This window comes from Octopus bimaculoides, chromosome 6, assembly GCF_001194135.2.
Source record: "Octopus bimaculoides isolate UCB-OBI-ISO-001 chromosome 6, ASM119413v2, whole genome shotgun sequence".
Classification (NCBI taxonomy): Eukaryota; Metazoa; Mollusca; class Cephalopoda; order Octopoda; family Octopodidae; genus Octopus; species Octopus bimaculoides.
In genome coordinates this window covers 4527085-4532830 of record NC_068986.1, presented here as the reverse complement: position 1 = coordinate 4532830, position 5746 = coordinate 4527085, and the positions used below count along the sequence as shown (strand labels likewise).

General features: G+C 32.8%; 1 protein-coding gene across 5 annotated transcripts in view; it reads right to left on the bottom strand.

Moving 5' to 3' along the window:
* LOC106875251 (protein-tyrosine sulfotransferase 1) overlaps positions 1–5746 on the bottom strand; it is a 503452-nt gene that overhangs the window by 170892 nt on the left and 326814 nt on the right. Inside the window, exon 1 of one of the 5 annotated variants that reach the window (XM_014923319.2) lies at positions 5577–5739. The exons of the other annotated variants lie outside the window; for them this stretch is intronic. The gene's annotated coding sequence lies outside the window, so the exon portion shown is untranslated. Of the gene's footprint in view, positions 1–5576; positions 5740–5746 lie in introns of those variants that run through there. 5 annotated transcript variants of the gene reach the window in all.

Genomic DNA, 5746 nt, shown 5'->3' with positions numbered 1-5746 from the left:
ATTTCCTGGGCGAGAAATACTTTTGCGGCTGAAGATAGCTTTGTATTGTAAATTATACACTGATATAAAGCTTGAAACACGTGTACCGCAGAATCCTTTGTGTTTTTGGTGTTATTTTTGGGATTTACAATTTATATATATATATATATATATATATATATACACACACACACACACACACACACACAGATGTATGTGTGCACACACATACATGTGTGTGTGTGTGTGTGTGTGTATGTATGTGTATTAGGCAAAAGGTTATTTGAGGCAGAATTTTACAGCTGGATGTTCTTACTGTTGCCATCTTTGCTTTTTTTCAAGTAAGCAATATTTTTTCTCCTTATTCCTAAAGTCTTTAAAAGTACACCACAACCAATCATGTCATCAAGGAATGTCAACTTTATTACCGTTTTGCTCCTGCAGTGTCAAGCGTGGAATATCAATCGTCATGCACATTCACAGGTCTATCTACCTATCTATCTATCTATCTATCTATCCCTCTAGTGATAGAGAGATAGACAGGCAGATAGACAGGCAGACAGACAGATAGACGGGCAGACAGACAGGCAGACAGACAGGCAGACAGACAGGCAGACAGATAGACAGACAGATAGACAGACAGATAGACTAATAAACAGACAAGCAGACTGATAGGTAGACAGAGAGAAAGATAGATAACTAGACAGATGAATAGATAGATATATATATAGATAGATAGATAGATAAAACTGTAGACAGATAATCAAATGGACTGACATGTAGGTGGACAGACAGGGAAGCAGATAAGTAAACAAACAGAAAGATAGGTAGATAGACAGAGAGGTAGACAAAGGGGAGGTAGACAGATGAATTGATAGACATGTAAATAGATAAGTAGACTGATATATAGGTAGACAGATAGATAGGTAGATAGATAGATAGATAGATAGATAGGTAGGTAGATAGATAGATAGATAGATACATTTCTTTTATTAGCCACACAGGGCTCAACAAAGATGGGATGAATACAATGTAGAGCTTTTCTTTTTAGGAGGAGGAAGGAAGAGAAAAAAAAAATAAATAAAAGTAGGGGTGGGTGTCGATCAAAACGGATCATAGGAAGGAAAAAAGGGGGGAGTTCGATCAAAAGGGACCGAGAGAAAAAAAAAAAAGCGATCAATAGGGATCATGTATCACAGTAATGTTCTCGTGTAAAAAGAGGGGAGGACAGTTTAGGTTTAGCCATGGAAAGAAAAGCCTACGGAAAAGACTACGGTAACCTTGGTCAATATTGTCATTGCAGAAACTATAACAGTAAGTGACTCTCTTTTGCCTTTTTGTTTTTTGTCTGGATTTTTTTTTTTTTACTCCTTTATAGTGTTATGCTCAAGGTGGCTCAGATAGATAGGTAGATAGATAGATAGACTGACTAATAGATAGATAGATTGGTATTCAACTATATATGCAGGCTTGTATGTGTGTGTGATATACATAGCTATAAATCAAATTGAGCAAACAGACAGACACACACACAGTCTTTTTATTGTTATTTTTTTTATATGGGAATGGTAATTAACAGTTTTGCTGGATGTAGTTCTGATTATTCGTAACTTCTATTGCAAAGTATTTAAATTTTACAAATTCAGTGCCCTTAGGTAACACAGAGATGTGGTGAACCCAGTATACAGGTAAAGTAGAGAAGAGATAAAATAAACTGTCGTTATTAACTAGACTTAGTACCTCTACTATGTAGATGTGGTACTCTAAGTATACAGATATGAATGACAGAGAGGTAATACTTCATGATACGTGCATGACACATGGGCGTGGGGGGTGGGTAAATTTCATAGGTGATAGCTATAGAAATAGCTTAGCTAATGTATATTACATTATCTTTTGATGTTGAATCTGAACTCCAGTCATACAGTTCCCTGAAGGCATGGGATCTTGCAGGCATTTGGTGGTGTCATAGCAACCCAATACTTTATGAACCCTAACTATTATCACACACACACACACACACACAAATACATGTGCATTAAAGCACACACGACTATGCTGTCTTTTAATGCTACGTCAGTCCTGATCAAGTATTCTAGCTGTGATCATCAGTCAGTATTTTATACATAGTGCATCTGGAACTACACTATTCAATGGCTTTCCTTTTCAAGAAGTTAGATAGCCTTGTGAGGAAGGCTACCTTTTCTTTTTGTAGCAAAATCTGTCAAAAGTCTGTGCAAAAAATCCTCAGCAAACTTGTGTCGAATGGTTTTTGTTTTATCTTTTTATCGTTTATTTGTTACTGCAGTCACTGAACTGCAGCCATGCTGGAGCATCACATTGTAGGGTTTAGTTCAACAATTTGACGTCAGCACTTATTTTTTAAGCTTACTCCTTTTCCAGATCTCCATTTGCCAAACTGCTAAGTTATAGGAATGTAAACAAACCAACACCAATTGTCAAGCAGTGATGGATGACAAACACAAAAACACACACATACGAGGGAATGCTGAAAAATTCCTGGTTTTAAGGGTATTGTGAAAGGCCTGATTGGAGGTGCAACGTTCCAAGTTCTTTTGCAGGGCTTAGAAAAATCTGAAGAACCTCTGTAATAAGTGTGTGAATCTGAGAGGGGAATATGTTTAATAAAATCACAATTAACTGATTCTCCTGTCTTATTTTACTCAAAGCCAGAAACGTTTCAGCACCCCCTTGTATGTATGTATACACACACGTACAATAGACATCTTTCAGTTTCTGTTTACCAAATCCTCCCACAAGGCTTTGGTTAGCTTGAGACTATACTAGAAAACACTTGCCCAAGGTGCCACACAAAGGGACTGAACCTGGTACCATGTGGTTGGGAAGGTAACTTCTTACCACATAGCCATGCCACATCTGAATGTTTGCACAGCAAAATATTTTTAGTGTCTAAATTTGTCTCTGAACTAAAGTTTTGGCTTCAGTTTTAAATCACCCAGAGGGTTTCAAAGAAATACCAGTTATATAACAGGCACATAGTGGATTGGTGTTATATTTAGTTTATAGACTTTTATATTCTGATTTTTCTGTGTTTAAATCTCATTAGGGTTGACTTTGCCTCTCATCCTTTCAGGGTTGCTAAAACATATACCAGTAATGTACTGGGGTAAATATAACCTGTTCCCATCCACAAAAATTTCCAAAACAGCATATACACCAATTGGTGGATGTCTTTATTCTACAAAGGGTTAAGCAAATAATTGACTGTTTGTAGTGGTGTAGTTATCTTATAAAACTGATTGATTACAAAAAAAAAAAAAAATGAATATGGTGCCCCAGCAAGGCCACAGTCCAAAGAATGGAAGAATGAAATTACACATGCACATTATGTATATACATTCACATACATAAATGTGTGTGTGTGTTTGTGTATGTGTGTAAATACACACACACACACATCATATGCTACGTATATGTATTGCACACAAGCACGCACATATATACATACACACACACATATAAATGCATATGTGTAATTATGTACAATTAAATACACAAACATATTCTTATATATGTGTGTGTGTGTGTGTGTGTGTGTGTGTGTGTGTATAACATACACCCACACACATACATAAAGAGACATACATAAACCCACATGCATAGATAGATACACGCATACACAAACCCACCCACACATGTAAATAAACCCACACATGCACATACAGAAGCGCACATTATCACACACACAAGCACATGCCCACATGCATATTGTATTTTTGCAATTTATATAACATGTATATTTTTAAAAATAAATGAGTTCCTAATTTCTTTTTTTTGCTTGCTTGGAATAATGGTCAACAACCCTAATTTAGTACTCAGAAGCATATCTGGAGGGTAAAAATATGAATTACTTGAGCAAGAAACCATTAGAAATAGACGAGAACTTGACAGCTGCGATGATTAAGCCAAGAGGCTATTGTTATTTCTTAGGATATAGCCGACAAGATAATTACAAGTCAATTGTAGTGTAACATATAAAAGACAGGTGTTATTTATTGGTACTTTTTAATAAATTTGAGATGTTTTCAATATTTCATATGTAACAAGGCTATGAATTGGCAGAAACAGCAGAAAGTCAAAATGTCACATTACGTTCTGAGTTCAAATCTCACTGAAGTCAGTTTGGCTTTCATGCTTCTATGGCCAATACAATAAAGTCCAATTTAATCCTAGTTGATTCAATTAACTATGTCCTGTCCTGAAAATTTGAGGCCTTGTACTCCTGTTGTAAACTATCATATGAATATATATATATATATGTATGTATGTTTACTATGTACACACATCTAATATATATTTAATTTTAATCGTTCAAAATATTAGAGAGCATTGATCAAAACATTAGATTTCTGTAAAAAAAACTAATAGAATTGAACAAAAATAATGAAACTTCAGTGGACTAAAGTAGTATATTAAAGAACCAATGTTACCATATTGCCAGCAAATATATAATAACAGAAACAGTTTTTTTTTCCTAAGCATTAGCATCGGAATAATGGCAATATATAGAATAGTGTGACTGATATAGTTGATATAAGTTTTGATTGGAACTTGGAAAATACTTCATGTAAAGTAGAGGAGTTAGAACATTAGTTGACATAAATTCATATAGATATAGAAATTAGTAATACTTTTATTTTTGTGGTAATTTATGGTAAATGAATAAATAGATATAAAATAATGCCAAATACAAATTGATGCCGTATTATCTCAAGTATCCCTATCCACCACAAAATGAAACAAAAAGAAAGCAACAAAAATTAAAAGTGTCTATTCAATCTTATTAAATAATTTTGTCAATGTATAGTAATGAAATTAAAAACGTTTTGAATTTCATGCTAGCGCCAAGACAAATATTGTACAAAAGTGGAAATGTAATGTAGTGTGTGTATATGTGTATGTATATACTTGTATTCACATACATAAAAGTGGAGAATGACTGTGTGTAACATAAGAAAAAAATGAATAGTTTATGAATTGATTTATGAGATGTATGACTGTTTCTTAGGTTTGGTATTATTCTAAAATATAATAGTTTTCTACTAGTCACTTTAAAGTAATTAAGAACTTTTGCAAGGAGTTTTTCAATGGCATAAAAAAATTCATGTTGTGAAAGTCTTGGAATAATTAAAGGAAAATGTGGAACTATTTTTTTATATGAAATCTGTATGATATAATAACTCTCATCGTTTCATTAATATCTTTTTCCTTTATGATATCTATAATATTTTAACTAATATCAAGTCTATTTTGAGACAAAAAAAGTTGAAAAAGTAAAACAAAGCTGTTTAAATAAATAACAAAAACACAATATTAAAGTAAAATGTTAAGAAATTCCAAATGAGTAAGACGAAATTAGTAGTAATAAGTTATAACATGAATTTAATTAATAGCTTGAAACATCAATTACTATTATCTAAAATAATAAAGTTAGTAAGTGTTATTAAAAGAAAGTTAACAATTAATAAAACTAACAATTATTTTCAGATGAAAAGTTAATATTATGACCCAAAATACACAATCATCAAAATATAAGCAGAATAGGGTTTACTTACTCAGAATTGTAAGATCATTTTTATAATTCATTTGTTCAACATACATTTCAGTAAGATGTATAAAAACACACTTGAATGCATAAGCAGCAGTCATATGGATTTTTTAAAAGGAATTACATGACTAAATGGAATGTTTAGAGAGAAAAAAAGCAAAAAAAAAAAAAAAAACA